Source organism: Pteropus medius, unplaced genomic scaffold (assembly GCF_902729225.1).
Source record: "Pteropus medius unplaced genomic scaffold, Ma_sr-lr_union100, whole genome shotgun sequence".
Taxonomy (NCBI): Eukaryota; Metazoa; Chordata; class Mammalia; order Chiroptera; family Pteropodidae; genus Pteropus; species Pteropus medius.
Window position 1 is genome coordinate 8,530,491 of NW_024352787.1, and position 26,781 is coordinate 8,557,271.

Sequence of the window (26,781 nt, forward strand, 5' to 3'; positions counted from 1 at the left end):
TTTCTAATGTTTTGGTTCCTTAGTTTCAGGAACCAAATTATGATTTCTTGTACACATGCATTAATTTCCTCAAATAATGCTTGAGATAAAGCTTGGCTAGGTAGGCTCTTGTTGAATATTGCCCATCACAATAATACCCAGGCCCACTTAGGCTTTTCCTTCATTACTTAAACATATATACACACACACATATGAAGCTCCCATTTAGAAATTGGACCTGGAGATACTTATGAATTCTATAAGGTGTATTACATCATATTTTTTTCAAAAAATAGCACTACTCCTAGCTTGAATACAATTCAGTCACCTTTATAAATTACAGAAATATCAAATTGGAAGAATGTGCAAACTAAAATTTTCATATTACTAAGAATATTATAAGAAAAGGAGAATAAAGCCAGTTTGTTTCAAGGCTAAAAAAATAATATAAATCATGTTGGTAGACTCTTCTTTACCCTCAGTCATGGTGACTGTTGAAGCACCCATATAAGTAAAATTATCCTAAGATGATAAAAATAAAGTCAGCGTCAGTATCCAGGTCTTTAAAGAGAATGATATGGTGATGATGATGATGATGATGATGATGATGATGATGAATGATAAAAGGAAATTAATATCAGATATTTATTGCAAACTCCAAAGTCAGTGAGAAGTTTAGCTATCATCTTCAAAAATATAAATAGACAAAAAGCAATGAAACTTTTGAGAAAATGAAGAGTGAGAATCAGACACGTCACATGCCAAAGGAGACCTTTTCTAGCTATGACAGAATCACCTGCTTAGCTCAGGGATCCGTAAAAAGAGGGCACGGTGGTGTGGGAGTTCCCAAAATTACAGTGGTGAGAACTCTGAGCCAACAACCACTAAGTTGTGACACCCCGTGTCCTTACCTGAGAGCCTAAATCCTCAGCTTCAAAAGAATATATGTTTAGTGTTCTACTTTCCTGGGTTCAGACTTTCTGCCACATTTGTTAAAATCAGTCACTATTTGAGTTATATTCCATACCAAAACAAGGAAAACTGGATACTTGTTTTCTTCTAGGTGTTTTAGAACTGATTTTGCTGACATTTTAACATGTATTTTAAGTTTAATCTCACTGGCTTACATTTCCTGACATTTGGGAAGCTAGTAGGTACTTAAAAAAAAGTAAAGGGTACAGTCTTGAATAGTTTATCACTATTCCTTTTTTCTATTCCTTTTGAAATTACATTTATAATCATAAATGTCTTTTATTTTATATACTGGTTTATTTATACGAATTCCTCTTTTGACATTTCTAAGTTATAATGACTGTCTTTAGAAGTAGATATTTCCTCATACTTTGTGTCTTTAAAATGTGTGAAACAATAGTATACCTGCTTTGAATTTTCTTTTTCCAAATAACAGTCACATCTCCATACTTTTATTATATGATTTGATTTCTGTTAGTGGTAGCTAACTATAGTCAGAAAATGCTTTTCATACCTGAATGTTATACTATTAATTTTTATGTCCTTTATTTTTTTCACCTTTCTTCCACTCCTTTGTTTTCTTCTTTCTTTTCTTAATATTTTCTAAATATTAAGGACTTCCTGCTACGAGCAAGGAACACTCTTAGGTTTTAAAGATATGAAATTAGGTAAGACTTATTTTCTACTCTTTAAAGTACCCTTTGAAGTCACTGGTGTTATTAAGATGAATTAACAGACAAACTTTGCAAGGCCTAGAAGACTCCCGATAATGGATTAGATATTGGTTTTGATACGTGACCCATTGCTTCCATGCTAAACTAATTGCATTCACTTTCCTCTTTACTAATTTGCCTAAAGTAAAATCAACAGTCCAAATCACCTGTTCTTTAAATGAGAGATTTATTACTTAAAACCCATAAGACACTCGTTACAACCAGAAGCCCATCTATCAACAAACGCAGCATCCCAGATATTCCTGCTCTGTGTGATCAGAATGGCATCCAAATGATAATAAAATCCTAGAAAAGGTATTCTAAGCAGAGGAAACATCATGTATGAAGGCATGGATACATTTATTGCTCTAAGCACTGAACATATATTCAAGCAGTGCTCTAAGCACTGAACATATAGTATCCGGTTAATCATCTTAACAACCTTATAAGACAGTAGCATAAAGAGGCTGAGTGACGTATCCAAGTTCATACAGATAGTAAGTGGTGTGATCAGACTTTGAACTAAGCCCTCGACCACTGCTTTATATTGCTCCTAACCTTGGGAAGAAGATGAGAGAAGTAAGGCAGAGGGAGAATTCTAGGCAGCTTTCAGGTTTTGTTTTGTTTTTTGGCTTGGATGATATAGTGTCATTGATGAACACAGGAAAAATAGGAAATTTGGAGGGAAGATAAATGAAATATTATAAATGCTGAGACTGTTCTAAGGGATATTCAACTGAAAGTAACAAGTAACAGTGAGAAATAAGGGTTTGAAACTCAGGGCCAGTCAGTCTGGAGATGAGATCAATAAAATGATGCTTTGGAAGTGTGGGAGTTAAAAACGAATGTATATGGGAAAAGAAGATAACATCTGTGTCTTGAGGAACATTACCATTCACAAAGTAAATGAAGGGAAAGAATTACAGACGAAAAATAAGCAGTTTGAAAAGTAGAAGAAAAACAAGGAAACTTTGCACCATAGCATTGAAGACCTTCTATTTATCTATGGTATAGTCTTTCTCCTGAAACTTTTGTGAGCAATGATCATTAAGAATCACTTTATTATTTAGTATACTATGAATACAGTTTCAACCAAAAGCTGCAGAGAAGCATATTAACTTTTAAATTTATAATCTCATAACAGTATCAGAGGGCACAGAGCTTCCATTTAGTTATATCCTCCCCCAAGGTAAAAAAGAGAATGTTTTCTCTCATTCTTCAGGTCCCCTGGTGTTACTGATTATTTTCATAGAAGTTTTAAGTTCTTGCCTAATTCCATATTTTCTCAAACTTCCTTCTGTCATCTTTCTTCTTTGACTGAAATTTTATTCTTATTTCATCCACAGCTTCTAGCACCTTTTGCTCATCTGGCAAAATCACATTTCTTCATCATTCTTCTACACTTAGAATCTGATGAAAGTTATATTATTAGCTAAGAACTCAGCAAAGCAGAGTGGAGATTCAGCCACTGGCTTAATTCTGGTGAATTCTTCTATACTTCTCTGATTCAGCTGTTCTATTGATTACGAACCCCAAATGAAGTGGGGATAGTAGTTAAAATGAAAATAAGAATGGTAAATCACACAGGGTATATTTATGTGCAAACATCAAGTGTTTTAAAATTTAAACAACTTGTAGACAAGGATTTGGTGCTATTTAACATATTTGAAACCTCAGAATTTGTGTTAATTCAGTTATCTTTTTTGCACCAGATTCCCTCATCTCCAGCTCCCAGGTTACATATTAAATGCTTTGTTGGCTAATGAGTGTGAGTTATTAATAAGTAGACTTTACTGTGCAGCACTGAAAAAGAAGAGGATACGTATACATTTTTAAATATGTAGTACACTCACACTTTTTGCCTTTGGTAGTAATATATAGAGAAGTGTCAAAACGGGTTTTGATCAAAATGTGTCAAATTCTTAGAAGTAAGATAAACAATGAAGGCTATTGCCTTCATTTTACTTTCTCCTCCATTGTTTTCTATACAACTATTTTTTACTCATTGTGGCAGATGTACCGTGAAGTTAACATAGTTTAAGATTCAGGGAGCCTCTACTTGCATGGGCACTGGGAAAGAGGGCCTAGCAATATGCTTTTGTAAAAATTGCAAAGGATATTTTAATTGCAATATGCTTTTGTAAAAATTGCAAAGGATATTTTAATTGCAATCCATGAAGACTGCTCTCTCTTTCCTCTCTCACTTCTTTGTTGCATTGCCCCTCAGGTCAGCTACCAAGGGAATGACCATGGGAATTTTGGGAATCTAGGTGAGAAGAAGTTAAGTTGAGAAAGCTGTGTGTCAGGACACAGTCTTTTTCCAGGATCCAGTCTCTAAAATGTTTAAATGTGTCATGTATTATCTCCAATATCTTTTCTATATTCTTTGCCTGAGTGTTCAATTTTTCATGAATCCTACTGTTTGTTCCTGGGAGAACTGCCAACAGGGGTCCAATTAAGGTACTGTCTTCAATATCATTAGCATATTATTTAATTAAAGATTATATCCCTTTCTGGTAGAAGGAAAGCTTTCATACTTCACACAAGCAACCAACTAAAGAGTTCAATTGGTTTTCTCTTTGTGAGACTTGCAATAGTTTTCTTGTATCATTCCCCGTGTTCTTAAGGGTTGAGTAACACTGGAGTCTAAAAGAGAACAACTCATGTGAATGGATGCCATTGTTCTGATTGCCATGGTCTTGACACTATGATTATGATCCAAGGTGGGTTAAATATTTGATTTCAGTCAAATTAATTGTTTTCAATGTTGCTGCAGATTCTTTGCTTATACTGACTGACACACTATTAATTGGTACCATGATTTGGTTTGACAGCAAATAATTTTATTATAAAATAATTATATTTTAAAATCTGAATGATATAGTGGCATGAGGTGAACATAGTCATATAGTACATTAGAAAGGTTATTTTATTAGCCAGAAGTTTAAGAGTACTCATATTCCTTTTTAAAAAGTAGTATGATTAGTCCCAGGCTAAGTGAGTATAATTCATTCAACATATGAAAAACTCTTTAGGAGAGCCGAACATCATTTGGAACAAGTAGTATAGCTTTTGCATTCATATCTAGGGGAAAATGAGAATTCAGAGAAAAATACAAATAACAACTATAAAGTTGTCTGAAAAGAAATGAAAAAGTAAATATTATGTTAATAATTCCCATGATTTCACATTGGTTTTATACTACCTATAAGGTTTGAAAATATGTATACATATATGTGGTAAATTTGGTTAGATCATTTCACTGAATTTTAGTTTTCCTTATTGCTAGAATGTAAAAGAAATTATTTCATTGGATTTCCATCTGTTCCTTATGTGCTGAGAAAATAGAAAACTAGCAAAATATAACGGAAGAGTACATATCCTCTGGCACTAACATATTTTTCTGTCAAAGAATTGCTTGTTTCCTGAAAGAATAAAATTTGAGTAAATGTCAGAAGAATTCTTTTTCCTTAAAACAACTTACTTTTTGTTTGACAAGAACTGATAGTTTAATTTCCTGTATTGTGATTAAGAGCACTATTACTTCAATAAAAGCATATTTCATTTGAGTCTGGCTGTGTCTATATAACACAAAACAAAATTGGTGAATTCATGCAACATTCTAACCATTTCCGATATCACTTTACACCAAAATAAACAAAGTGCTTGCTTGAATGCTTCTAAGAGGTTATTTTGTGCTTCCACTTCCAAGGAAGAAACATCAGTTTCATTATTGTTTCTTAATAATGATGAGATTATGATAATAATATTTATTGGATGGCATCTATTTTTAAACTCAGCAGATATCGTCAGTACTATGGAGGGAAAAACAGTACTCTTTTTCTTTTGAAAGCACTCTAGCACACACTTATATTCACTACATTTAATGTATTGAGCACTCTATAAAATTGTTTGATTTACAAATGGTAAACTTATTAAGAAGAAAATTGTACAATTAGATTACGTGGTGTGTTGATCTGGATTTTTCAAATCACATATAAAATATAGGATGACTTTTTCCTTCAAATCACTAACAGAACAGAATTAAAATTGATTTAACTGCTGCTCATTGGATTTATGGATTACCAACGTGTTCTCTTTCAGAATTCATGGAAATACCAATGGTAAGGCTAGGGTTTGAGGTGTTCCTATAATGCTGATGAATCTTAGCTGATCGATGCACACTCCTGCTTAATTCATCTTGTGACAGATGTCGGAATTAGCAAGATGGCTGCTTGGCTTTAGGTTTGCCATCTGTTGTGAAGCTAATTGATTTTTCTGTTTTAAACAAGGAACTAAAAGAATTCTAGAATTTTCTGGGACACACAGAACTTGGATATAACTTATCCTGACTACATATTTATTTATTTATTCAACAAGTATTTACCGAATTTCTATTCCGTATCTGTCCATGTTTGTATGCTGAGGACACAGTGACAAACAAAAGTGACAAAGCTTATACTCTTGTACAGCTCAAATTCTATGGGGAAAAGATACAATAAAAAAGACATATGTGATAAAATTAATGTGATTAGTGTTATAAAGGAAAATAAAGTTAGACAATTGGATGAAAAGTGATAATTCTTCATTGGTAGAATGAAGTTACAGTCTTAGATATAGGATGGTCAAGAAAGTCTTTGTGGAAACGAGATTTGATCAGGTATCCAAATGAAGGAAGGGTGAGCCAAGACATTTAGAGTAGTTGGGTATTCCAGGCAGAGAGCAGAGCAAGTGTGGATGAACTAAGGAGAGAGCATGCTTTATGTGTTTAAGAACTAGCAAAGAGATCAGAGAATCTGGGCTGGAGTGGGAGATGGGAAGACACATATGAACTAGATTAGAAAAGAAGCCAAGGACCCTCCCAAAAATGCCTTGTAGGGAAGAGTTCTGCAGTTATATCTAAGGTGATAGAAAACATAAAAGGAAGGTTTTGAGTAGAAGATTCTGTTGTGCATTTTTTAAAGATTCCTGGCAGGTGCTTGGAGTATGTATTGGAGTGTGGACATGCAGTGGCAGCAGGAAAGCCAGACAGAGAGCACTTATAGTGGACTTGAGTGACTGCAATGGAATTGGTGGGAATGGGGATTAATTAAAGATTAATAATAATGGCTAAGAGAAATTCCCAACACAAACTGCATGATAGAATCATCTAGGGAGATGTTTTAAAATATTGATGCCTACCTCCTCCCCAGATCAGTTAAATTAGATCTCTAGGATTGTGACCATGAGCATTAGCAGTTTTTAAAAGCTCGCAGGTGATTCCAATGTTTAGTTAGGGTTAAGAACCCTTCCTTTACATACATTATATAATTAAAAATGTACAACAATTTTATGAGGAAGGTACTCTCACTTTGACTATTTAGTAGATTAGGAAACTGAGGATAATAAAGGCTAAATACCCAGCTGGCAGTTATGTAAGGTAGGATTACTTTTCAAGCATTTTTATTATGTGATATTCGATACATACAAAATAATATCTAGTAAATGTTAGCCAAGTTATTTCTATATGCTAAATCCTGGGAACATCAAACAGTCTACCTATGTACACAGGTGAGGCATATACTAGAATTTATTTTCTGATATTTTGTTTTGTCCTTCTTTCTCTTTTCTGGTGTAAAATGATTTTTGAAGTATCATTTTGCAAGGTAAAATTTGATTACCTTTAAACCTGATTCAGATGCATTACTCTTAATGGCTATACCTGTTCATTTTCTGACTTCAAGTTTGGGATTTTGTCTGTGTCTGGGGACCAATTTCTTGGCCATTATTCAAAGAACACAAAGAAGAAGAAATAACTTTATCAATTTAAGTACATATAATCAACCCAAAACATCTCTATTCACTCTTCTTCAACACTCCCCTGCATAATACCTATTAAGCTACAATTCTTGTGATGTTTTTCCTTGTACTATTTCCTGGTGCTTATTTTGTCCCAATTACAATACATGAAAATTTTGAGAGTGTCATATGGCAAAGTGTTTTGTTTTCTATTTTAAATGCATACTCTCTACCTGTTGGCTACGCATCACTTTTAATTATGATAGAAGCCAGAGGTTGTCTGGGGAAGCCAGCTCCCTGGAAGAAAAAGCTCTAATTTGTAGTGTTTGCCAATTCCTATGGTGTAAATACTCCCACCATGACCAAACTTAAGCTACCGTGTCATCAGTAAACACAGATTTGGAAAGAAATATGCAATAATACATCATTTTATAGTATCTCTACCATGCAAATGCAATAGACATAAATATCCTTGAGTATAAATAATAGTAAACTATAGTAAAATAAGTATAAATTGATGAATTTAAATATCTATCTTTTTAAATATAATTTAAATAGGTTTATATAATTTAACTTTTAATAATGGCTATGTTTAACACTAGCTCTCAAAATTACTGAAAGTTTAAAGATTGGCTGTCATAAACCAGTGTGAGCTACCACACCACTGTCTCTGCCCCCTTTGATGTTGAAATTTCAAGAGAGGGGTTGAAAACGCCTCTAGGAACAGTGAGATTACTACCAATGGAGGAAGAATCAAGTCAGAGATTCTACAAGGAGATAAACAAATTTCTGAGCCTTCAATCTGAGTAACAGAAAACACATTTTTTTTTCACATAAATTAGAAAGAGTGATTTTCTTTTCCTTCAGAAGAGTGCTTTGTACATAAAATTATATAAATATGTTTAAGTAAGTCGAACTTAAAAGTTCTAATGTATGGCGCTCCCAGTCAAATGCACTGGAGATGTATGTGAGTGTTTTTAGCTCAGTTATACTATGAATTAAATAAGATTGGGTCAATTGATCTGGAAACTCAACTGCCATTTATAAAATATGGTTTTTGAGCAAATATTTTGGGTGCTTCTTACTTACAGATGATTATTTGAAACAAAACTACTTATTAAACTGGCTATTTGTATTAGTTATTATTATCTTTTTTTATTTTTTATTTTTTATCATAGTCAGTGGAAATGGCACCAAAGAGATGATAAACATCTTTGAAAATACAACTTGCCATACCAAAGTAAAGATCATTATACACTAATTGGTAAAAGCGTAGTAGTACATTGACTGGATACACGGATATGTCATTCATAATATAAAACACAGCATTTATAACTATTTTACCCATTCAGATAATGGGTTTTCAAAATCGTTTTCCATAGATTCACATTATATTTTTATCTTGTGGTATGTGTTTATTTAAATTATATTAAACTTTGTTTAACCAAACTGATTATTCATCTTAACTTCACTGTATATCTTGCTTGTATATCTTATATTGTTCTGACAAGTTTTGAGGATAAGTGCTATAAACTCTAGGTGGAACAACTAAATGGGATCCCAAAGATATTCCAAGTATACCAGGTGCTGAAATGTATTTATATAAAAAGTGAAATAGCTTCTGAAACATAATAGAGCTCACAGAAATGCAAGAAATAAATGGTATACTTCATAAGCCTATTTGCTGAGTGAGAATGAGCTTCCAAATTTACTTGATTTGTCATATAGACTGACAAGCAATTTTATTCCAGACTTTATTTTGAGAAGTTAGTTCTTACTGAAGCCTAAAAACCTGAGTTTAAAAGAATCACCTTTTTTTTTCTTTAGTTTAAAACATAGGACAATTGATTGAAAAATATTTCAAGTACCAAATACTCATATAATTTAGTATATTCATTCGTAATTCATTATGCATAAGTATTTGAGGAGGGTTAGATTAGAAAACAGATTGATTAGAAATAAATTAATTTCGTTTAATTCAAACCAAATAATTTGTTTAATTTGAACATATTTTTTAAACAAAACTATTAACCTTTAACTCGATAATACAGAGATTTCCATACCACTATTTCTGCTAATGAAACCAAGTGAATTAAGTTGACCATACTCTTTCAACCTTTGGAATATGAAGATCTTTAGTGCATATAATGTTTTGAGTTGAATAGCAGGCCTTTAGAGTCTTTGCCTTTATTTTATACCTAAATTGCCTGCATGCATTTTCTAGAACTGATAAACTGTCAAGTAAATCATGAAATGTGGGCCTTTAGGCTAATTTATAGCACTACTGTTTTCTGTACTGAGTAAAGCCACGTTTTTTTTTTTTTTTTTTTTGAAGACTCCACATAAATGTTTTAAAAAACAACTTTGGTTAATGTGTTCTTTTTGAGTTCTTTATTTTACAATCTTAAGGTGAAGTTTGGTTAAAAGGAAAAATGCTTGGAAAAGACACATACAATTCAAGCAGTTTTCTATTCATGTAAGTGCTCTGTTTCAGCATTTTGAAGATTTTGTTGCTTGAGTTAAAAATTATTAACTAATATTGTAAGTAGTAAAAATACATCGACTTAAATAGTAATGCAGAGATAAAGTCTAATGTGTGACCTTTACCCCAAATATTTTCTTCCTATTACCTCTCATTTTGGATATTTGAGTTCAGAATATTTTCTAAAATATGACAGTGGATTTACTTGTACTTTATGTTTTCTTAATTTACATGTCGATATGCTTATCATCTTTCATCAATCTGTTTTCTAATCTTAAATTTAAACTGATTTCTTAGGGATTTTATGAAAATTTTTACATTTGTATGATGAACTTATGAATGAAATGAGTTTCTTATGAATTATGTTACTATCATTCATCTTAATAAATTTAAATATAAGTTTTACAAATAAAAGAGTTGTTGCAAATGAACATAAAGGCTCCAATTATCTCCCCTCAGGAATTTCTATTTTTAAATTCTAGTCCCCTTATTGCTATGCCACCCTGAACGTGCCTGATCTCATCTGATCTCGGAAGCTAAGCAAGGTCGGACCTGGTTAGTACTTGGATGGGAGACCACCTGGGAAGACCAGGTTCTGTAGGCAGAAAAAAAAAATTAAATAAATTCTAAACCCAATAGTTTTTTCTAGTTTAAGGATAAAAGGTCTTTTTTCATTAACTACGCTTTTATTTCCCAAAAATTTGGTTGGAATTTTGGTTGAAAACTGAAGATAAAGTATTCGGTAATGATTTCATATCCCAATTTTTGCATTTACCGACCCTGTAACCCTGTAAAATGACTTAACTTCCTTGAGGCTCTAGTTATCTATAAAGAGAGGGTGATAATCAGGAGACACTATCTATGAAAAGTGATTTGAAATTCTAAAGTACTTTACAAATATTACTTACATTTTTGAGGTTAAGTCCAATTGGTAAAACAATAATTATGTTGCAGAGATGAAAGAAGAAACAAGTCAGAGTTAGAGGCTGCAGGGGAGAAGGATGTTTTTCTGAACAAAGACCTATACGGTACCAGTTCATTAGTCTCCGTTCATGAATAATGGTCACCTACGGTGATAGAGCCACTCACAAAACAGCTTTTCTTTTTCCAAATGGATTAAATAAATGAAACAGGAAATATATAAGTAGATCAGTGGATATCAAACTTTAACATTATAGAATCATCAAGAAGCCTACTTAAAACATTAGTTGCTGAACCTCACTCCCAGAATTTCAATTCAGTATGTCTAAATGAGGCTGCAAAATTACAGTTCTACAAAGTTCTCTGATGAACTTGGAGCTACTGGTTCAGGAACCACATTTTGAGAGTAACTTATTTAGGCTGTAAATAAGGAGAAAGTTAGATAGTTCCAGTTGGTCATTTAGTAAAAACTTTGCTAGCATTTGTTTGATGAAAAGAGACTATTTTGGATTAGATGACAGGACGGCAATTACTGATTGGGTCCTTAAAATACAAGAGTCACCATATAATTTACCATTAGAAACATATAATTTAGAGTTCAAAGGGAATTTAGAGTTAATCTTCATCATTTTCCAAATGAGAAAATGGAAGCCAAAAGGAGATCAGTGACAAATAATTACTGAAAAAAATTACATAATTATAAAAGTCGCACAGAAAGTTTCTGATAAAATGGGGCTGGAATCATCCACAGAGTGCTCACTCCACTCCCAGAGTTGCCTCTAGACAGCATATTCCTCTTATTTAAGCAGGCAAAGAAATAGAGGAAGCATGAACTGCGGAGATTTACCGTTGCCTAGATACTTGTGGGGAGATGGGCACAGCACATTGTGGGGATTTCTCATAGTCAGTCACATTGGCTCTAAGAAATTAAGATGCCGATTACATCCATGGATTTTTCTTTCCAATTATGCAGTTAATAAATACTCATTAAAGTTGTCAAGAATCAATTAACTTCTCATTAATGCAACCTAGGTTAAAGAAGAAAAAGAATACAAAGTCTATTTATCTTTAGATTGTTCTGGATTTCCACTTAACAGTATTTAAAATATTTGTCCCCCTAACTGGGGCCTCACCTGCCTAATTGCTTAGTTTCAGTTGGTTCTCATTAATATGTAAATCACCTTGTTCACATTCTAAGGTGGAGTAAAATATGTCTGCAGAGGATGTGCAAGGGTAGGATGAAGAATTGCTTTGGGCAGTTTGTTGATGCAAATACACGACCGCTGCTCTTTTATATTCACATCTCAGGAGAAGCTGCCTTATGAGATTTCAGGCAATTGTATTTTTGCTGTTCTACAGCAGTAGATTGGTTTGTTACCCTTAAACAGAATCAGTCAACTGGAGTCAAGTCATTGGGTACAGGATCAGCAGGCAGAGTCTGTCCTTGAGTCATGATGCCAGAGAGCTGAAATGTGTTTTGGTAAAGGTTTTATGTGCTGGGCTGAAAACTAGCTTCTTGCTAGAGCCAGTAGTGATTTATACCCAGCAGATGGTAAAGACTACTGATTTAATTTAGTTTTACTCCACAACTAGGAGAAGAAAGGTAACTGGTTTAAATTAAAATTTAAAAGTATCTGTATATTTATATACATAGAAATGTGTAAACATATTTTATACAAAATACACACACGCTTATCAGATTTCTTGCAATAGCGATTCCAGGATGCCCTCTGGGCTGTCGTATAAGAGTGCTGGTTTTAACACTGGCCCATGCTCTTTGTAAAGGCCCTTGCTGTCTCACTTAAAGTTCACATGAGATAAATAGCATGAAGCATTGTCATTTACAGCCCCACTGTAGTGTAAAGCTTCAGGATGGCGAAAGAGCCTCTGTTGGATCTAATCAGTCTTCTTGGAGCATCATTAGCCCTGTATCCTGACTAATTTAGTTTACCTACTTTAGAGAGTGATATTCTAATAGGAATAGCATCTCGTTGATTTTTCCATTTTAGATGAATTTTCTTCACCAAAATTCTGAGGCCCTTGTAAAGTACAATCAGAAAACACATTTTAGGCTTATAATATATGCCAAACCAGAGTGATGAAAATCATGTTTTTGGAATCCAAGAAAGAAGCTCAGAATCTGCTATAAAGACATGCATATTATACCAGATAATCAAAATTAACTACCATTAACTCCCTTTGGGACTCTAATATCTTGATCCAACATACTTTCCCAGTGTATCTTTTATGGCACCACTCTGCATTATTGCTGCCATGGGTCATGTGTCTTCCTCCCATGCAGAAGGCAGTGGGAGCCAGGCTAACTTATCAGGGACTGATAACTGGACATTTTTGGCAAAATGAGAACCAGTAGAGTTTCCAGGGACTAGGCCTCTTTAAGTCCTGCTGTTTTATTATAGCACAACATCTGGCAAGAAGTGAAACTGATGCAAGACAGGGCAAATTTCCCTGTGTCTGGTGGACACCAAGCCCTCCATCGAGAGAAGAGGGTTCTTTGGTGGAGAATGTAGAAAGAATTCAATACACGCGCCAAAGTTAGAGTCAAAAGGAAAGTTTATTAGGAAAGGGGTAACACTCCACAGATAAAGCTTGATCTCCTCTCAGAGACAGAGAATGAGAGAAACCTGGAGAGTTCTGGGAATTCAGTATACAGATATATCATTCTTTAGTTCCCATTTCCTTTAATATGGACATACAGTGAAAAGGGGGGAAGGGGCAGACTATGTAGCCTGAAAGGCCTGCTGGCAGTTCCCAGCCTTTAATCCATAGGTTCCCCATGGCTTTAGCCACAGAGAATGAATGATCTTATTTGTGTAGGGTGCCACTTAAAGACTATATTGTTCCTGTTTCCTCTTCCTTTGGTGTGGGGAAATGGGTTGTTAGGAATCCCAGCAGAAATCTTCCTTTGCTCTGAAGGTGTCCTCCTGGCCTGGCTGCAGGGCTGATCAGCATATTGCAGTCTCTGAATGTAGCTTGATTAACATTTTAATTTTCTTGACTCCTTTCTACATTAAAAGGACTCCTTTGTACATCTCAGCCAGCATACCTCAAAAGGCAACAAGAATGCTTTTTAAATTTATAGAAATGTATACCTTAACGATGAATTTTATAAACGGTTTTGGCTCCTTGAAGAGGACTTGCTTTTTATTAAAATAATGGTATTATTTTAGATACATATGAGCACTGTGATTGAAATAGAGTTCATAATATTACCTTCATTAGCATTTGTTTGCTGGTAATTAAAGCCACGTGGATACTGAGGCATGAAATAATTGCATGTTGTTTCCCAAGTAGGTCTTCTATTATTTACCAGTGAAACTCTATATCATAAATTGTCTTAAATAAACCACTACTATTATTTTCCATAAATATAAACTGTTATCTTCCACATGCAGGAAACTGGGCTAAGCACTGAAGAACAATTTGGAGATATTCAGTCATCTATAGCATTTCATACTTTAAAGAGCTTACAGTTTAATTGAGTGAACCCAGGACCAGCTACATAATTTACAAGTTTTAGTGCAAAATGGAAATGTAAGACTCCTCATTCAAAAATTATTAAGAAATTCAAGACAACAACAGTAGAGCATGAAACCAAGCATAGAGTCCTTCTAAATGCAACTGTACAAATCACATACAGCCATGAAACTGCTCTAAATGAAACAAAAATATACATACATTGAACATTTCTGTATGATAGATGTAATGTGCTAAGCTTTTTGTTTTGAATGATTTAATCCTCACAATGCTACCCACAGTTTACTGAAAGAAAAGTGAGGCTCAAAGAGGTTGAAGATGGGTCACATAACTAGTGGGATTGAACTTCAGATCAAACTATAATCAAGCCCTTATTTAGAGTATATGACATACATATAAAATTGTAACAACCTATGAGGTACTAAATACTAAATATCTGAGTATTATATTCAGTAAAGATTTTAATCAATTAATTGATTTTAAGAAAGTCAGCTCATAAAAGCTATGATATTGCACAACCTCTGAAAAATTCAGTTATCATCGTGTAAAATTAAATCAATCAATAAATCAGCCAGTGTTGGTGATGTGGGAAATCACTAGTACTTTTGATTTGATACTGTAGGAAAAACTGAATTTTAAAGATTTTAATTTTTTGTTTTATTGTCTTAGTTTCTGACAGCTCAGCCAATCGTCTTCTTAAAGCTGCCTTGTACAAAATGATGTGGGATTAAATCTGATTAATACTATTTTCCTTGACTGCAAGCTTCAACTCTTGTCCCTGAAAAGCTCCCTCAAGTACTGATAAATTCTTTTCTCCATAGCTAAAGTTCAGTTTGCTAGGATGGAGTAATATTATTAGTATCTTAAGGACAAAACCATCTCCAAATAGTGTTAGTTTTTGCCGATTTGCTTTGTGAGCACACAGTTGGTTTATATACATAAGAAAATTTATTCTCAAAATGATTTACTTGGATGCACTTGAATCATGTCAATTTTATGCTTATACTTAATAAGCATTCTATCCTGCATTTGTCAAAAACCTAACAGATAAGTACTGTATTTGATAAGAATACATAAGACAATAAAACTCTTACCTCTTCATATCAGCTTGAAATAACAAAGAAACCAGATCATTATTCTGCTGAATTTAGAGAATCTTAAAATAAATCAGTGGATGAAAACACATATTCTAAGTTAATGTTTATGCCACTCCCTAAAAAACGATTTTCTGAAGTTAACAGATATACTTGGATTAATTTCTAGTGCCAGAAAGTAAGGAAGCACTCAAAAAATACAAAGATGAAGATGTGTCAAAGGAATATAGGAACCAACCAAAAGAGTTCTTAATGGCCAAAGATGGAACATTTTGAGCACTACAATAAACAATGTGTTATTGGACTATAACCCAAAGTATGAAATAAATGATTGAGTTAATATTATATGGAGATCAATTGACAAATCTCCATACTGAGGAAAATCAAGTAATTTATGTATGTATTCTACCATCAAGGATAAGGAGCATAATTCTATACCCTGTAAATGTGGGGTGCACATGGCACCTTCCTCTAAAAAGCATGGTATGGAAAGTGGGGGAAGTTACTTCACAGGAGAGAAAACTGATAAATACTTTCTCAGCTAAATATTTAAGGTTAACATTATCAGTGATAACTCATGAAATAACATGCAGTCTTGATATCATGTGATATGAATGGCACCTACCTCTGCGAACTTCCTTCCTAAAACTCATAACTCCATCATAAGCATAAGAAAAACATCAGACAGATTTGAATTGAAGGGTGTTCCACAGAACACTTGGCCAGTTCTCCTCAAAACTGTCAAGATAATCAAAAACAAGGAAAGTCTGATAAACTGTCACAGTCTAGAGGAGCTGAAGGAGACATGATGACTAAGTGTAATTAGTATACTAGAGCAGAATAAGAACATTAAGAATAAACTAAGCTTTGGATACATGGGACAAACTGGGCCTAAGATCATCTATATCATGCAAAAACAGCATTAGTATATATCTAATGTTAGGACTCAACCTCATAGGATATTTCAGTGGAGATGTAATATTGAGTACTGTGCCAATGTTTTCTTTATGGACCATGAAATAAAATATCATAAATAAGACTAACTCTTTAAAATGGTATTAATTTTTTAAAAATTGTATCTATTAGTCTGGTTTTAACACATTAAAAATGATACCCAATTTAGGAATTTATTGCTCAGATAGAAGTCACCTGTTAGCAAGTCAGAGTGCTACATTTTATTGAAGATACATATGATAAAGTTTTAAGTTCCCTAAGTTGTCTAACTAAAGAACATGAAGCATCTCTTTTTGTCGACCTAAGTTAATTTTATCGCTTTATTGCTTTCCTGGCAAGGCCACATCCTCATTTAATAGGCCATATATGTACAGGGAGTTCCTGTCTTATAAATAAATGGTTAGTGTTTATATGTACAGGGAGTCCCCATCTCATAAATAAGTGGTTAATGTTATAAAGGCTCATTTGAAAGTTGGTAGTTTAGATCTCAAGATGCATTTTTTCACAGATTCCATTTTATGAACACTAGATAAATTTACAGGCAAATCCAGCTAATTATGTTTAGTTGTGTTTGCTATAATTATTTAGTTGATAAGAAAATTTTATTGTACAAAATTGGGAAAGTAAGAAAAAGTAAAAATAACATGCATGTTATCAATCTATTTTTTCCTTATTTCTATGAATGCATTTTTACAAAATCGAAATCATTTCACATATTTTTTTTAACTTGCTCTATTCATCTAACATTTAAAAATATTGCTGTTGTATTTGGGAGGTTTGTTGCCATTAAAATTTTTATTTAAAAAAATGCTAAGATATATAACAATATAATACAAAAAGTCAGTGATAAGGGAATGTCTTGTAAAAGAGCACTGGATAACTGCCATCTCCAAGGCCCCATCCCTAGAAATAGCCTGTTTCAATTTTTTGCTATTCTCTAAAGTATTTATCTTCACATTTTGAAGCAACATACCTGTAATGCAATTTATTTTTAAATTGTTTTGAATTAAAAATAATCAATAATAGGTTCAAATGGTATAAAATTCAAGCTCTATATTCATTATATGATAGAAATATTCTTTCTACCACTGTCCTCTATATTGTCCAGAAGTTTTATAAGAAAGCAGGTAAAGTTTTTGACAAGTTAAACTATTCTTACATTTGACTGAATTTGGCTGGGCATAGAATTATAGACTGAAATCATTTTCCTTGAGAATTTGGAAGGTATTGTTCCATTATATTTAAGCTTTCAGTATATCAGTTCTTTGCTGTTTTTATTCTAGGTTTTGTATAAGATCTGTTTCCTACTTAGAAGCTGTTAGGATCACCAAGGATAAGCTTTCTTTATTTTTCGTGATCGAAAAATAACACAAAGAAGTACTTTGTTTGCTTCTCTGTATTTATTCATTTAGCTGGGCAAAAGATGGGCCATGAAGTCTAGAAACATATCTTTCAGCTAGTATTATATATAGTGTATATTTTATTATTATATGTATTCTTTTTAGAAATGCTATTAGTCAGCTGGTAGGCCTTATGTTGATTTTTTTTATTTATTTATCTTTTTAATCTTCTTATTGTCTAATTCTTTGTCCTTTTTTTGTCCATAGACATTTTCTCAGTCTTATTCTCCAACTCTTGTTTGAATACTTTATGTCAGCTGTCATAATTTTAATTTCTAAGTTCTTATTCTTGTTCTCTGTTCCTTTTATCCCTTTTCTTAACAGCATACAGTTCTTGTTCAGTGAATGCATTATAGTCTGTTATCTCTCTTTGGTCATGAACTACTTTATTTAAATACTTTCTTCTACTCCTACATTGTGAGACACCATGAAGTGACTATAAACTCTGCATAAGAAAGCTTTGGACCTCCCTGAAGGGCAGTGTGCTGGACAGCTGACTTTACCAATGAGGATCTCCAAATTACAGTACATGTAGGTCTTTTCTTTTGATTAATTCAGAATCTATGGAAAAGGACATTCCTTTTTGTCTACTGGTACCCGAAGCTAGGGGGAAAAATGGGGCTAGAAAGTCAGTTTTTCCATATAGTATAAAAGATTTAATTTAATCCCTATTTTTTCAAGTCCAACCTCTTATTTTTGATACACCGTGATGCCTGGGTGCCCCAGGAATACACCTCAAAATTTCTCCTTGGTATGAGGAGTGGTAGTTGTCAGCAGGTTGATGGAAACTTGGAAAATTCTGATACAGATTTTTAAACAGTTTCTTTGATTCTGCCACACCTCACACCCATCTTCAATGTAGTCAGTTGATCTCAATCATTCCAGGGTGAATTGATTGGCTTCTTATTGGTAACCCTGCCAGCAGACTCTTAAGTTTGGCCTTTATTCTGCCAAGTAATTTAGCAATACTCTGTCTGCTTTCTCTCTTCATACATTGTATTTAGATTTAATGTGCACTGGATTTGTTTGAGTGCAGCAGACACATATTTAGTCTCTGAAGTCCCAATGAACATATATTGATCATTTCTATCATGTGATTACATATTCCTCCAAAACACATATACAAACACTCGTACATACACAGTACTCTAGTTCTATTGCATGGATGGATGACCATAGTTTAATTGGCTAAATCCCTATGGTCAAACATTTAAGACTTTTACATGAAGTTTTCTATTACTATATACATAACACTGAGATAAAAATGATCTCATACATAAATCTATGAATATATACATGATGATTTCTTTAGGTTTAATTCCTAGCAGAGAAATAACTGAGTCAAGTTAACGAAAAATTTAAAAGCTTTCAATATAAATTGCTAAAATTGTATCCTCCATACTCATTAATATGCTATCAGTTTATATAATTGTAATGAAAAAGGCTTTCCATTTTCTTACTTAACAAAAACTCTTATTTACTTTTTATCTTTTCCAATTTAAGAGGTAATAAGTGCTATTTTTTAGTGTATAATTATATTTTTAAATTTAAAACTGTTCATCATTTTTGCTAATCCCTTTTACTGTAATACATTGAAAGAATTTTCTATCCTAAACTAGATATTTTTGTAAATTTTCTTCTAACTCTATTATAATTAAATAGTAAAATTTTATATTACTTTATTTTAATCCTAACTCTGTAAGGCATCTGGAGTGTAACAATAGCTAAATAACACTTACTGTGTAACAGACATTATTCTGAACACTTGATATATGCAAACTTACTTGATTAACTTCAGAAAGGCATTATTATTATCTCATTTTATATATAAGAAAACTAGAATTCTTTTGCAGAGAATTTTTTCCCACTATTTTTCCATAATTTATAATGTTACCTTATTTCTACTCTACCAGTTGTGCAGTTTTAGAAATGTCAATTTTATTAGCAGTTTGGTGGTGTTTCAAATATTTATATTCCTACTGATATTTTTGTCTAATTGTTCTATCATTTACCAATAGATTTTTTTTTTAATTTTCAGCCATGATTGTGGTTTTGTCCATTTCTCACTTTAGTTCTGTCAGTTTTTGCTTCCTGTATTTTAAAACTTTCTTGTAAATTATATAAATTGTTATAATGTTATATCTTTCTGAATAACTGACCTTTTATCTGTATAATATGTCCCTTTACATCTGTGTTAATCTTTACTGTTTTTAAGTCCATCGTCTATACTCTTTTCAGCCTTAAAGCTTCCTTTACCTTTTCTTACATTGCATTTCATGCTGGACATGAATTCTTTCAGTTTGTATTTATCTGAAATGTTTTTATTTCACTTTCGTATCTGAAGTGTACTCTTGCTGCATGTAGAATTCTTAGCTGACAGTTCTTTGTTGCTGTTTTTAACACTTTGAATATATTATTTCAATGTATTCTGGACTCTATTATTCCTGATGAGAAGTCAACAGTTAAACGTAACATTTCCCCCTTGTATGTGATGTGTTATTTTTTTCTTTCTCTTTTTCACATTCATATGCTCATTCTCTCTCCCCTACCACTTCATTCCCTTTAGCAGCAACATCATAACTGTGGTATGATTCTCTTTTTTCTTCTGCTTGAGGTTCATTGAAATTCCTGGATCAGTAAGTTAATGTTTGTGTTGTTTCTTGAAATGATTATTCTGTCTTTTCAGACTTCTGGAACTCCAATTATGCGTAGAGTGGACTAATTGATATTGTTCCAAATTTCTGAGGCTTTTTTCATTTTAGTACATCTTTTTCTCTGTTAAGATTGGACAGCTTTTATTAATATGTTATCAGTTCACTGATTTTTTTGCCTTATCTAATTTTCTGTAGAATATATATGTATAGTATTCTGAGTCTGTACAGTTTATTGTTTAGCCAAGGATATGGGCAGCATTTATATGCAGATTTGGAGACATTCTTTCTCTGATTCTCCTACTTCTCTTGCTTCTTTTGTAAACTTGAGCTGCTTTCCTAGCCCTTAGCTTTGTCCTCTGAGGAAGACTCCAGCTTTCTGTTTCTCCAGCAGAGCACAGGTCAGAGAATGCATCCATTCAAAAAGCTATTAAGTCTCAAATCTCACCTAATGAAGTTCTATCTTTTAAGGGTAGGTTTCTCTCTCATGCTGCCTGCTTTTTTTCTGTGCCTACACATCCTACTTTCCCCCTATTATGTCATTTGGTGGACAGTCAGGTATTTGGATAGAGTTTATATTCAGATTTTATGTCTCGCCTTTTCTGCAGCTTTTTTGCTTCTGGGATTCCCTCCTTAAGTATCTAGCTGCTCTGTCAGCCTTAGCCTAAGTAGTCAACCGCCTTGATCTGACAAGTCTTCGGGTTTACACTACTAGAGTTGTGGGGGTTGATGAAAACCCTTACGCAAAAATTCACAAGAGTTCACGTCTTAGAATTACAGTTGCAGTCTCTCAGTCTTTTCATTTCTTGTCCTACAATAATTTTTTAATAATATTTTATTCAGTTTTTATAATTATTATTCTTGGGAGGGTTCATACAACCATTTCATTTTGCCATTATCAGAAGCCAGAATTCTATCCCCACAATTTGAAATGTTATTGTATCAGATACTAAATATTTATATGCACTTGTGTATATTTTTAGGCTTTCTAGACTATGTCAGTCAGAATTTTTTTATTATTACTTTATTTTTTCAATTTGAAAATTAAAATTAATGATAATTCTATTTTTATCTAAATATATTTTGTCTCTCTTTATTCAAGTCATTTCTTTCAAAATATTGCAATTATTTTCACAGTTTTTCATATTTTTGACCAACTTATGTCTTATTTGATATGTACATTTGATAATGTTTGTTGCTGTTGAGAATTGACTCTTTTTCATCATATTTCATATGTAAGTCCATACTTGTAACATAAGATATTAATATTATAGTTTTATATACAGCTATCTCATTGAATTCTATTATAATTGATTTTCAGTTAATTATCTTGGGTTTTCTCAGTAGGCGGTGATTATAGAGTTAATGACATTTTATCTTTTTAAGAACACGAATCATATAATTACCTGTCCTATGTTGGGCAGGCTTTCCTTTGCTTTATGCTACACTCGAAGCTGTACTCAACACTTACTTGTGCCTTCATCCTCACCGAAAAGAAATTCTATTCTACTGTATTGATATCCAATATTTCACAGAGGATCCTTAGTAGGAGACATAAATTGTATATTGCACAGTCTTTTACACACACACACAAATTATCATTAAATATTTCTTCTTTGTTTTTAATTACAGTAGGCATTCACTATTATATTAATTTCAGATGCACAGCATAATGGTTAGAATATATGTAACTTACAAAATGATCACCCAGAAAAGTCTAGTACCCACCTGGCACCATACTTAGTTTCCATTTGGTTTGTTCATTCGTTTTGTTTTTTAGATTCCACATATAAGGGAAATCATATGGTATTTGTATTTCTCTGTCTGAGTTATTTCACTGAGCATACACCCTGTCGATTCATCCATGTTGTTGCAAATGCAAGGATTTCGTTCTTTTTTACTGCTGAGTATTAGTCTATTACATATACGGACCACTTCTTCTTTATCTAATGGTCTATCAATGGACGCTTAGGTTGCTTCTATATCTTGGCTATTGTAAAAAAATGCTTCAGTGAACATGGGAATGTATATATCTTTTCAAATTAGTGTTGTGGATTTCATTTGATAAATACCCAGAAATGAGATCTCTGGGTCATATGGTAGTTCTATTTTTAATATTTTGAGGAACCTCTATACTGTTTTCCATAGTGGCTGGACCAATTTGTAATCCCACCAACAGTGCACGAGGGTTCCCTTTTCTCCATAACCTCACCAGCACTTGTCATTTGTTGATTTACTGATGATGGCCATTCTGACAGGTGTGAGGTGATATTCTTTTTCTGAAGTTTTGTCATATTCTTTCATTTGGGAGGTGTTTCAGTCTTCTCATTTTGGCTACTTCCCTGTGTTTGCGTCTATGTATTAGGTAGATCTGCTACAACTCCTAGTCTTGGCAGGGTAGCCTTATGTAGGTAGTGTTCTGTGGCATCCAGTGGCACATTCTCCCTAGTCACTGAAACGGGTGCTCCAGCTTTGTCCCTTGTATTGGTTGTGTGTGCCCTCCTATTGTAGTTGGACCTTGATTGCAGTTGGAACATCAGTTGGTGGGATTTACCCTCAGGTTGGTTGACTGTGAGTTCTGGCATAACTACAGTGGATGAGCTGTCATATGGGACCTGATCTCACAGAGAAAGATTTGCTTAAACAGGGCTCTGCTTGCTAAGTCTGCCATTTGGATGTGTCATTTGTGGGAGTGGTTGTGCAATCTCTGTTACAATTTGATGCTGGCCACGAGGTATATTGGTTTGGGGGTCTCTTGGGAGGATCTCCAGTGCCGGCCAAAGTCAGCCCCTATCTGTGCCAGCCTAGAGCTACTTTGTAGAAACTACAAAGTGATCCGCAGATGGTTGCAACCTCTGTTGGGCTTGAAGGTTCCAGGGAGAGGCCTAGCTGCCATCCACACTGGTGGCTACTGGTGCTGGGCTTGGAGTTGCTTAGCACGAGGTATGGGGCATGCCAAGTCCTGTTTCTACTTTTTTGGGGTCTGTGAACTTTCAGAAGATTTAAGGAAATTCTGAAGCATGAGTCAAGTGGGCTTTTTGTGTGGAAAAGCCACTGGAAGAGGTTTGGCTGGGCACTGGAGTCAGATGTGGCAGTCTCAGGGTATCACCAAGGCGGAGTGAATATTGTTAGCAAAGTCAATGGAACGCTCAGATTTGGTGCCCACCTGCACCTACTGGCTGGGTGGGAGGAAGGGATCAACAAAGGAACAATGGCTTCTGTGAGTACTTCCAGCACTTTCACCTGTGCCTGCTGGCTGTGAAGATAAAGGGCTTAAGGAAAGAACAGTGGTGCCTGCCAGCACATCTGTTTTGAAAGAGCTGCTCGTCTAGCCCTTGCCTTGAAGCCAGAATATTCCTCTACATATGTCCCTGGCACTTTTTAATGATGCTCCTTCACTAGAGCTTAGGTCGAGTGTTTTTGAGCAAGTGCCTGGATCAACAGGTATTTTTATCTCACCTGGATGAAGACCTGCTGATTTTCACAGCCAGATTGAGAATGTGGAGAATCCTCTTCTCAGCATGGGTGCCCTCAGGGGATACTTACACAACTGAGATATCTCTCCCAATTTATAACACACATAGATGTGGAATCAGCCTGTTACACATCTTTGCCCCTCCTACAAGTCTCAATGTGGCTTTTTTATATCCTTAGTTGTAGGAGTTCTGTTCAGCTAGTCTTCAGGTGTTTCTCAAGGATGGTTGTTCAATCATTTATTTGTAATTTGATGTCATCATGGGAAGAAGTTTACCTACTCCACCATCTTGACCAGAAGTCTCTTCTTATAAGTGTAATCTAGGCTCTCAAATGTAGATTCGCATTCTCATTCTGATATTCCTGTGCTCATGTTCTTCTTTCTTCCTAACTAGCTCTTACTTTCCAATTACCTTTGAACCTTCTTTGGTGTAAGGACCACTTGACTCATAGGCCAGTGATGTGTTCCCCTAGAGGTGGAGAGAAGGTTGTCCTGCTGCTAAACAAACAAAAATGAACAACAACAACAAAATTCTTGATCTCTTAAATTGTCTGAGAATGAACCCTGGAATAAAAGAAAGAATCCTAGTAAAAGTAACTACCTTTGTCTTACTCTTATTATAAATGGAAACATCACTAATATTTTACTATTCAGCATGATTTTGACTTAAAGTTTGAGATAGAAATTTTTTATTACATAAAATACATTTTAATTACTGGTTTACTGAAATTTAAGGAATGTATGTCGAATTTATTGAATGCAATTTTAATATCTCATAATTTCTTATTTAATTTACTGATGAAATGCATTATATGAATATATTACCTAATATTAACCAATCTCATGTTTTTGGTATATAGCCTACTTTGTAATTATGTAGTATTCCTTTAACAAGTTGCCATATTTTTATTTAGTATTATTTTCATTAAATTTTCTAAATTTATATTTATAAATGAAGTTTATTAAATTTGTCAGCAGCTTTTTTTTTTTTTGCAATCTCTAGATTTTATATCTGTATTTTTTAGCACTTAGCACAAAAATTTCTAGGGGGTTAAAGTTTATCTTTTTTAATTTTTGGTAGTCTTTGGGAGGAAGAGAGGACAATGAATTCATAAGTATGCTTTGAGAAAAGTCAACTACAAGGAAAAATATATTTTTTCAAAAGAGAAGGAGAAAGAGGAGGTGTGTGTGTGTGTGTGTGTGTGTAGGGGAATGGTTGACATTGAGCAAGAGCAAGAACTGATTTTAATACTTATGTTTTATAGCCATATGCTGGTTTATGTTAGTTATAGTATTTATCCTAATCTTCTATAATTATTAGATTTTTTAACTGAACATTAGAGTTTTTATGGAAAACTATGGAAAAATATATGATTTAAAAATGCTACGGTTGAGTTTATTTGTAATTGTCTTTCTACTGAATTCACATATTAATAGTAACTTCTCCAGATATTAAAAAAATTGATGACCATCTTAGTGCTTTAAAAATGTATATATTGCTACGGCCATGCTACCCTGAATAAGCCCAACCCATCTGATCTTGGAAGCTAAGCAGGGTCAGGCCTAGTTAGTACTTGGATGGGAGATCACCTAGGAAGACCAAGTGCTGTAGGCTTAAAAAATAAAAAAATAAGGGATTCTAAGCTGACAAGGTCCTTGCAATCTGTGAGGTCAACCAAGGATTGCCTCTCCTAAAAATAAATAAATAAATAAATAAATAAATAAATAAATAAATAAATAAATAAATAAATAGATTACTTCCATGTTTTCTAAAGTTTAATGTTCAAGAATGTGTAAAATCAACCTTGCCCCATTTAGGCAACAAACTATGTTTTGTTTTGTTATTTTCTGTTGTGCGTAAGCTTGTGTATCCTGTAAATTTGAATTATTTTTCAAGAAATGATTGAGAATCTCATTGTATATTTTACATGATAGCTGAACAATTCTTTATATTAGATACTTCAGTCTTTGTTGAGAATAGGTAAATTTTAATATATTGTTTGATAATTTTTATTTTGCCTTTAGGAAGTGTAACATAATGGTTACACATAGAATATGGACTCTGGAGACAGACTGAGCTGGAAACCATGCTCTTCAACTTACTATATGACCTGAGCATGTTACTTACCCTCTGTGCCCTCTGTTTCCTCATTTATAAAATGCATACAGTAGTATAACAAAAGATTCATGTGAGGTTAAAATGAATTAAAGCATTTAAAGAGTGAATTAAAGTGTACATGGTATATAGTAGACATTCAGTGTTAGCTATTTTACTGTTTCTCAATTTGTTTCTTAAGCCTTACCAATCCACTTTTAATTACACAATTTCTCATGATTTTAATGTTTTACATTTGCATTCAAAATTTTATTTCCATCGTTGCTCTCTACATCAATCATTGAAGTTTCTGACATATATAATTTGTAATTCTTCTCATAAAGATTAAAATTCCGCTGTCGAATTTTAGTTAATCTTCAGTTTTTCTTACATCAATACACTCTTAACCCACTTACTTCCAATCTTGGTCATTCTCTTATTATTACTCCTACTATGCTTTTATTTTTCCCCAAAGAAGTTATGTTTAAGTACATTTCAAGCCCAAAGCATATGCTTCGAAAAATCTATATAGGCTATATAGTAGATCCTTGTCAAATGTGCTGCTTCTTCTGTATTCTGAGGGCTGTGTACTCCTCTTATGTTGCAGGCTCTTGCCTTCTCACCCCCTGCATCTTTTTTTTTAATTTCTAACAGGGAAAGGAGTATTTAGTTCTTGTAGATAGATACTCCTTGGTTCTTCTTTCTGTACACCTGACTATGTTTCGAGTCTTCTTCAACTATCTTTAGCTGGAGAGCTGGTTGGTATAAA

The 26,781-nt window shown here is 33.5% G+C and overlaps 1 protein-coding gene and 2 pseudogenes across 2 annotated transcripts in view; all 3 read left to right on the plus strand.

Moving 5' to 3' along the window:
* MAGI2 (membrane associated guanylate kinase, WW and PDZ domain containing 2) overlaps nt 1-26,781 on the plus strand; it is a 1,217,785-nt gene that overhangs the window by 446,122 nt on the left and 744,882 nt on the right. The window lies entirely within an intron of this gene.
* Nucleotides 10,410-10,528, plus strand: LOC120591871 (uncharacterized; annotated as a pseudogene).
* LOC120592004 (uncharacterized) lies at nt 25,415-25,532 on the plus strand (annotated as a pseudogene).